The sequence below is a fragment of the Pituophis catenifer genome, unplaced genomic scaffold (assembly GCF_029215685.1).
Source record: "Pituophis catenifer annectens isolate HBS135680 unplaced genomic scaffold, rPitCat1.0.hap2 SCAF_2, whole genome shotgun sequence".
Lineage (NCBI taxonomy): Eukaryota > Metazoa > Chordata > Lepidosauria > Squamata > Colubridae > Pituophis > Pituophis catenifer.
Window position 1 is genome coordinate 177,578,254 of NW_027256882.1, and position 9,924 is coordinate 177,588,177.

The following is a 9,924-nucleotide window of genomic DNA, read 5'->3' on the forward strand; positions in this document are numbered from 1 at the left end:
TTTTTTTTTTAATATAGTCACAGGAACTACCTTTTAAAAATGCTTTCCTAACATGTCAGGCTTTGCATGGCTTTCAAGCCTAGAAAACATTGCATATTTTTGCTATAAACCATGGTTTATAAGCCATAAATTGTTGGGTTCTGTAGTACCCTAAACTATAAGAAAATAAATCAAATTATGGCTTACTGCAATGTATTCTCTCCAGGGGTGGGTTCTATTTACCTTTACTACCAGTTCACAATGGGAGCGCATGCTTGGCTCGCACATGCTTGCTTCTGCGCATGCGCACATCATCCATTATGATGTCTGGGCGGGTGGGCAGTGCCTCCCATCTCTTTTACTACCGGTTCTTGCGAACCGGACAGAACCGGGAGCAACCCACCACTGATTTTCTCCCCTGCTGCATATTCACAAGGCAAGTTTGAAGATTGCAAAGTTGGTGGTTTAGCTTTCCAACCTTGGTGCTCAGATATGGTATTAATTAAGTAAATAGATTCAATGTATGTGACATTTCCTTTTTTTTATTGCCTGCTTAATTTAAAACTTTCAGCTGACTTTATCACTATGAAATTTTAATGACTTACAAAAAAAACAATCACTGAACAATGAAAACCATCCTTTCAATATACATGTAAAGTAAAAGCTTCAATTTTAATTACCATCTGGTTTTTTTAAGCTTTCTTTTTCAATCATAACACAAGGGCAAAAGCTAACTCACAGCTAGCTGATTTCTACCTGCGAAGTCTTTAAACAACAGCACTGAAGTTGTGGTTTTGCAGGTTCTCCCTTCGGCTGCCTTATATTTCCATTTCATTTCTATTGCCTGTATTGGCTAGGCTTAAAAGCCACAAGAATACTAATGGTAAGATGAAGAAATGGAGACGTGTTTGGATGCATTTGAATGTTCATCTAAGAAGAACCGGAGAGAAAAAAAAAATGATGGGCTGGTTAAATCCTTGGCAACTTTCTGAAGGCCCAGTGCAAGCAGAAGCTGGCTGATTAAAACCCCACGGATTTCACAGGAAGCTTTCAGAGTCAAGATCTTGTTTTTATATCTTGTTCCCGGGGAATGGCTAAATTCATATGAAGTGGTTGTTGGCCTTAACTATGATTTGTGAAATAATCCACAAGGATCGGGTTCATCCAAGATGCTTGCCATCCATTGTGGTTTACTGTCATGAATAAATGCCTTGCCTCTGATCCAGAGCTAGAAGCAGGGGGGCTGGACAAGCCAGCCCCCAAGGTCCACCCTAGCCCAATAACCCCTCCTTACCTTAGCCACGCCCCGGGGGTACTTAAGGGTCAGCCATGCGGTCCTGCTTCAGTTCCAGACTTGTACCTGTAACGATAAAATGCATAATTAATAAAAAGCAATTGATTTAATAAGAACCTGACTATGGAGTTATTGGGCACGATCCTCGAACACAATTAACAATATGGTAGCAGAGGATGGTTGGATAGCCCAATCCTGATACTCCACAGCATGCAAGGAACCACAACAGACAGGGTGAATACCAGAGCATTCACCAAGAAGATGGCAGAACGACCTGCCCAACCCGAAACCACGCAAGGAGAGGCACCCGAGACGAGCGGCCTACTCCACCACCCATCCACCCCGGCCAGGAGCAACGAGGGGTGGACGAAACACGAAACCTCAAAGGAAGAGATGCACGACCTAAAAGGAAAACTCCTCGAGCTGATAGATTCGTCGCAAAGCAACAACGACCTCATCGCGGAACTCCGAAGCCTGATCAAAGGCTGCGAAGCAGCGAGTGAGGAAGATGAGGACGAATCCGATTACAGCGAAGGAGACCCGGTAAGGGAAGATTTCCCCCACCAAAAACCTACCGCAAAGGCCGAAGGAGACTTCGCGCCCTTTTCACGGTGGCCATCTTGGGAGACGGCGTCATCAAAGATGGCCGACCATCCACCAATAGACTCCCGAGATTTAAATCCCATGGCGGGAATTGGGGCCTACTCAAAAACTACCGACCAAAAATACTACAAAAAACACAAAAGCTCAAAACCCAAACCCACAGACTCGCCTACCGAGCCTGAGGTCAATAAAGCCATCGAACTAATCGCCGCGGCCCTAGGGGACAAGGTGAAAATACCGACCATACACCCCGGTGCCAGGCCGAAAAGCAAAAGGGACCCCAGCGCGACGAGGGCCGGCACCGACGCCCACCCTGGGAAGGCAGCCACCATCGCGTGGACCCAGGGCCACCCAGAGCCCCTAAAGAACCTACCCACAAAAATGGGACACCAAGGGTGATGGGACTACTCACCGGACCGACGACTGGGACCAGATCCGTGGACCGCGAGGCCATCCGCAGGCAGGGGACGTCCATCGGCGGGCAGGGGGCTCGGCCCGACACCCACAGGCGGCATCCGCACGAGACCGGGCCACCCGGGACCATTCGCGGCCCCAACGGGACTCCCAGCGTCCACCGGCGATCCTCACCGCTTCCCGAGACTCCAAGCGACGATCCGCGACGATCCCGAGCAGACAAGGCCAACCGGAGAGGAACTGAAGGCCCATCCGGAAGATTGGGGCCTTCACCCGGGAGCAGCATGGACGAGCTCCTCACTCCACGACGACTGGGGAGAAATGAACCTCACGCATGCGCAGCACGCCCCTGTAAGAGAAACGGAACAGGACATAGAGCTACACCGACGCAGACACATAGAGACAAGTCAGTTCAGACTTGCCACAGTCGTTCCTCTGCCTTATTGCGAGTATCCTTACGTGAGAAACCATGGACAGCGACATAATGTGAGTAATTTAACTTACAATTCAGGGACTTTGCCCAGTGACTTTCCCAAACTGAGGCTAGATGGGGAGAATTTCCTGGACTGGAATCAACAGCTCCAGGCCACCCTGCTTAAGGAAGACCTATTATCCATGGTTACAGACCCCCCCAGAAAAACCCTGGACTTTTGAATTAGATTGCATCCATCACAAAGCTTACTGTATTGTCATTGCCAGCATTACCCCCAGCATTTACCCCAGTATTAGCCACCACCTGACTGCGTTAGAAATAATACAGAGAATGCACAAATTGTTTTACTGCCAAAGCGTTGCCAGCACCACCAGGCTGTCCAGGGAATTTTATGCCACCAAACTCAAGGCAGGGACACCCATGAGCGAGCATTTACTATCCCTAAATAATACTAGGGCCCAGCTGACACAAAGGGGGGAGGTCATAAGCGAGAGGACCATGATAAGTATCATAGTAAATTCCCTAGACCCCAGTTGGGACACCTTCATTACGCAGATAGACAACCTAGGGACAGGGAGGCTCTCACTGGACTTACTAACAAGCAAACTAATATCAGAGGATTGCATCAGAAAGGACCGCTCCCTAAGCCGCAGGGAGCAGAGACCCAGCAGAAAGGTTGAGCCACAGGGCAGGAGTCACAGCAACACAGAGTGTTATATATGTGGGTCAAGAAACCATTACAAAAGGGACTGTCCTAAAAATACAGGAGACAGGATACATAGAAGAGATAGGCCAGAGCAAAGGGCAAGACATACTAGCGGACGCTCACCAGAGGTCAGACACAGGCGTAGGGATTCCCCTAGCCCTAGGGACAGGAGAGACCACAGGGACAGTTCCAGGGAGAGCCACACTGGATCACTGTATGGCATAGGGGATCAAGTACGACACATAGGCCAAGACAAGGAGGAAGGCACATGGCTACTGGACTCAGGAGCCACAAACCACACCACACATGACCGCAATCTACTAACCTCCTTTACAGGAGAAAGCTTCGTAGTGAAAGTGGCTAACCAGAATAACGTACAAGTAACAGGCAAAGGTAACGCATACGTGCCAGGAATAGGTGTGGTACAGGGAGTACTCCTAGTGCCAAATATACCATATAATATCCTTGCCACCCTAAAACTGAGCAAGGATAACAATGTAGAGGTGACTTTCAAAGAAGGAAAGGCACAGGTAACCAGAGGGGGTAAAAGGATAGGGAAAGTAGTAGTCAGTGGGGAACTACCATTCTTCCACCCAACCAAGGACAAACAGCCAGAAGTAAACAATCACCGAGGGGTTAGACCCAATAGCACAGACAACGCAAGTAAGGAAGTAGAGGGGGTTAAGCACACACACACCACTGATGAACCCAGTGAACAGGGGGCACCCAGGAAGGAGAAACCAGCGATAGGAAAACCGATGCATGACAACTGTGCCCACCTATTACACAGAAAACTAGGACACATTAGTTTTCCGGTAGTGCAGAAAATGTTGGAATGCTCTGAAGGTATAAAAATAAAGGATTGTGAGAACTATCTCGAGTGTTCTATTTGTAAGGGCTCCAAATTAAAAACCAAACCAAGACCCAAGAAGTCAGTACGCACAACTAATTCGATCTTTCAACTTGTACATATGGACCTAGTGGGGCCACTAAGGCCCTCCATCAAGTACAGGAAAAGGTACTTCCTGACCATAGTGGATGACTTCAGCCGCTATGGCTTCGTGTACACCCTAAAACACAAAAATGAGGTATTCCAAAAATTTAAGGAATTCTATGCGAGGGTGGAGACACAGCACAACACCAAAATCAGGCAAATAATGACAGACCGGGGGTCTGAATTCTTATCAAGCGACTTCTCGCGATGGCTAAAAGCACGCGGGATGGTCCATTACACGACTTCTCCGTTTTCCGCCTTTCAAAATGGCGTGGCAGAACGAAAAAACGGAACGCTACAGACCATGATGAGGTGCGCGCTGGATGATGCCGGCCTAGGGCAGCATTTCTGGTCCGAAGCACTCATTTATTCGAATTATACCCTAAATAGACTATGGTCCAGCGTACTGAATAAAACTCCATACGAATTAATGTACCAAAGGAAACCACAGGTGTCACACTTACACATATTCGGGGTCACAGCAGATGTGCACATCCCCAAGCAACTCAGGCGTAAGGGGGACAGGGTATCCAGGAGGCTGAGGTTCATGGGCTATGAACCGGGGACGAAGGGATACAGGTTCATAGACAACAACAACAATTTCGTAATATCACGAACAGCTGTTTTTCACGAAAACGCTAACTGGTCCAAAATACACCTCAACGAGGTGTCCCTTAACAAGGATGGACCAGGGGATGATCAAAGGGAAATAAAACACCAAGCAGGAAGGGGCACTGAACAGGGAAAGAACAAACCCAAGGGACAGGAAATACCAGTGAAGGGATGGAAGGAAAACCACCCGCACATCAAAGTGGACTCACTCACCGAGAGAGAAGCTAGGTACATGCATGACACAGAGACACCTCCTGACAGACCAGTCAGGGCAAACAGGGGCAAAAAGCCAGAAAGGTTAGGGGACTACATACTATCCCTACACACTAACCAACTAACCCCCAACACATATGAGGACGTACTGGGGTTACCGGATGAGGAGAGAGAGAAATGGGAACAAGCCATGGAAAGGGAAATGGACAGCCTGAGGGAACTAAATGTATACACTCCCTCTAAAGTCCCAACAGGAAAGACAACCATAGGCACTAGGTGGGTCTACAAGGTTAAAACACTAGAGGGAAACAAAGCGCTCTACAAAGCAAGGCTGGTGGCACAGGGGTTCGCCCAGAAATACCCTGATGACTACACGGAAACGTACTCCCCCACAGTCAGGGCCGAGAGCGTGAAGTGTGCACTTGTAATCGCATCACTGCTAGGGTTAGAAGTGCACCAATTCGACGTGCAAACCGCTTACCTGCACGCTGAGCTCGACAAAGAGATATACGTGAGAGCGCCACCCAGCCAAAGCACCAAAAAGGGAGAAACCTGGATTTTAAACCGAAGCTTGTATGGACTCAAACAATCAGGGAAACGTTGGTACGAGTGCCTATCCAAAACATTGAAATCCATGGGGTTCTCAGCCACTTCAGCCGACAACTGCTTCTTCACCAAGAAGTCAGACAACTCCCTCGAATATGTTATATACGTAGACGATATATTGTATATCGGTGATCAAGCCAGCAAATGTAATAACTTCGCCAATGAGCTGGGAAAACATTTTACACTAAAAGTATTGGGCAAGGTAGACAAATACTTGGGGGTGCAGATCACGAAAACAAGCAAGGGTTTTCAACTGTCACAGAAGGATAAAATTTTGGAACTAATACATAAATGCAACATGACAAGCGCCAAGGGGTGTGAAACGCCAATGCAACCAGATTTCTTGAAGGACATGTATAATGAGGCTGAGGCGTTCAAAGACAACACATTATACAGATCCACCATAGGCTCCCTACTATACATTGCAAACTGGACCAGGCCAGACATCGCTCTGCCAGTTAACTTGCTGTCAAGACATGTGGGTAAGCCCACTGTGTACCACTGGGAGGCCATCAAAAGGGTATTAAGGTATCTAAAGCAAACTCCCGAGGCTTGCCTGTCATTAGAGCCCGAGAACACCACAACACCCACACTCACGTGCTATGCTGACGCTGACTGGGCTGGGGACGTAAAGTGCAGAAGGAGCACTTCGGGTTACATATTCTTTCTAAACAACAGCCCAGTTCATTGGTATACAGGCAAGCAAGACTTGGTAGCCACATCCACCACGGAGGCCGAATATATCTGCTTGTCCAAAGCCGCCAACAACCTGGTCTGGTTTGATGACCTGCTCGCTGACATATGGGCCGAGCCAAACTACCCCATCATCATGCACGAGGACAATAAAGCTGCCATGGAAATATCTAAGGCTTTCCTCCTGAAAAGGACACCTCAGGTACACACCATACAGAAATATCTCGGCCAGGCATTTAGAGGGGGTTTTGTCATGAATAAATGCCTTACCTCTGATCCAGAGCTAGAAGCAGGGGGGCTGGACAAGCCAGCCCCCAAGGTCCACCCTAGCCCAATAACCCCTCCTTACCTTAGCCATGCCCCGGGGGTACTTAAGGGTCAGCCATGCGGTCCTGCTTCAGTTCCAGACTTGTACCTGTAACGATAAGATGCATAATTAATAAAAAGCAATTGATTTAATAAGAACCTGACTATGGAGTTATTGGGCACGATCCTCGAACACAATTAACATTTACAAAATACAATGGCTAGGTTCTTTGTAGCATGCTACTCTCTTCCCTAGAGTGATGAGGAGGGAAACAGAAATGGATGGTCCAGAATATGGAGATTTTCTGCTGGCATAGGTTGGAAAGCATTTATTTCATGCCAAAATACCTGGTCTCAATGAGAGGGGGCCTATGTCTCCTGCAAATGATTTGTGTTGTGTTGTGTTGAACAATACCATATCAGTGCCCTCAAAAACTGGGAATTTCTTTTCAGATGTTGAAATAGAATATTGGTTGGAGTATGGAAGAGTTATATCCTGTAAGTAGTAGGAGTGTAGAGGCAAAAAAGGGACCAGGACAAGTTTGACTGCAGAGAGAGATTTGAGTTGGCCACTGGTGAAGCATCATATAATGCAACGGCTTCATCAGAAAATCTGATGCACACCTTCATGGATATGCCCCCTGCTGCAAGGAAACTCATTTGCAGGATCCAATTTGGGTCTGTCATCGGGACCAAAAGTTTCGTCTTCTGAGCTTTTGGACTCACACTGGAATCCATCCTCAAAAGTCCATAGATTTGCCTTCATTTTTAAGTTCATTTGCCTCTCACATGCTCTGCATAAGCATCTACAAATGTGGCAGCTTTTACAAATACACCAGATAGCTAAGTGGACTCTCAACTAAGGGAAAATAAATTTTACAGCATTCCCCTTGGAAATGCTTGCCTCCTGAGAATGAGCTTAGCAAGGCAATGCAGATTTGCAGTTTTAATGTTGCTGGTGTGGAAATCATGTACCTCCAGCTGCAGATGTCAATTGCTGCTATGTAGAACCCACATCACAAAAAAAAAAGCCCCATTTACTGAGCACATGAGTTCACATTCTTATTCCCTAATGAAAATTGGCTGCTAAAATTAAATATGTTGCCAAAGCTTTCTGTTTGTTGTGTTGCAGTGCAGCAGAGAAACTAGGGAACAACTTTCATACAGCATGTCAGATCTTCAGGACAGAGTGTGGCATGGATTGGGGAACTGCTCTTTGTTGATACAGGTCAAGAAATAGCCCAGATGAGTTAAGCTCTATTGGCTGCTGGCAGGCAGATGAATGTGTCTTTTATTCAACAAGGAAGTGCAATGTTGGAGGCTCGCCCTCTTATGTACCAGAGCTTTTGAGGGCACTACCATGTGCTTTCAATTTCTACTTCTTTTTAAGAGAGGCAATGAATGAATGAATGAATGAATGAATGAATGAATGAATGAATGAATGAATGACTGGAGGAGGGTACAAACTAAAAAGAAGTGGTTGGGTTCCAGGAAATAATATTCCAATTTTACTTGGATTTTCTTCAGAATTAGTTGCTGGAACTGCCAGCATGGATCATAATGTTTCAAATAATTGTAGTGTTTTGCTCAATTCTCTATCCTGTTGTGATGTTTGCTTTGCTTCCACAGCTTTTAAAATGATAATAGTTGTGCATATGTAATACATAGTATATAAAGTAAGAAACCAGGTGTGTGCTGTAACTTGTTTTTACTATTAGCAATGCTTATTGAACAATTTGGAGCTCCTAACCATTCCCAACACTTGTAGCTTATAATTATTTTTAAACAGTGATAATGGAGCATAGATTACTATGTTCAACTATTCAATTATTTTTAAAATGCTATCCTTGTAGCTTGATCTACTTTAAAGAGATGTTGACAGGACAGAATAACAGTACTTGTAACAAGGAGCACATTTCCACAATTATGGCATTCTTGTCAAACATCCCATCTTGATAAACAGCTCCAACAAAGAATGCTACAAGGGTGTGAAATGAATAGCTGGACACCTAGCCAGTGTAAGACACAAATATCATGTCACACTTGCACTATAAGGTCTGCCCTGGTGGGGTGACCATTTGCTTTCCAAATACAAATTAGAGTGATAATATTAATTTTTAAGCTTTTGATATACTTAGGACTTAACTAAGGAAATGCCTTTCCCATTATGAATCTGCCTGTATGTTAAAATAGAATACCAGATACTACTGCAAGGATATGGATGACCACTAGAGGGCAGCCAAGTGATTGAGCCTAGAGACTACAGTAAATCTTTACTGTCCTCTTGTGGCCATTTGATCTTTTAGAACCCAGAACTGATAGCTCCAATTACGGTAAGTTCCAGCAGAGAGGCTCTTCTGAAGTTGCTTGGGTGATCAGAGGCTATCCCATCTGTGCCCAAAGGATTGCATGTAGCTTCCAATCTGTGTTTAAAACAACAGTCAAGGCACTGATTTCATCATGACTTTCATTGTTAACACTGACTTTAATTTATTTTAATGATTTTGTGTGCTGCATTTTGAACCTACCTTTGAACACATAGCTAAATAGAAAGGAGAGATATAAAGTACATAAAATGGAAAGGAAGGCTTAGTTGAAATGACAATTTCCATTTCACCTATTGCCCTGTTCTCTTTAAAAACATAACAGGATTCCTGCACAGGTGAGACCACAGTGGGATTGGCTGCTTTGTGGGTCGCTGGCTTGTCCATTTTCTGCTTCACACAGAACCCTAAACTATAATGTGGTTAAGGGAGGTACAGCCATGCAAACTACTATTATTTTACTATTAGCATGTTGTAGCAAATAAAATTACTCAATTTTTAATTGGATTAAGCACTATGGGTAAACAAAGGCAGTTCCCTCCCCCACTTTTTTTTTGCAGTTTAATGTGTAGTTATTTTTATGACTTTGGGGCTAGTTTGACACAAGAAGTCACAACCACAAACTGTAACATAGGCAAATTTAGACTATTATGAGAATGCAGCTACCAGAACTAACTTGGTCCATCCAGCATGTATTTAAACCAAACAATGGGCTGTGAAAACCAAGTTGCTTAGCATATTGGGTGA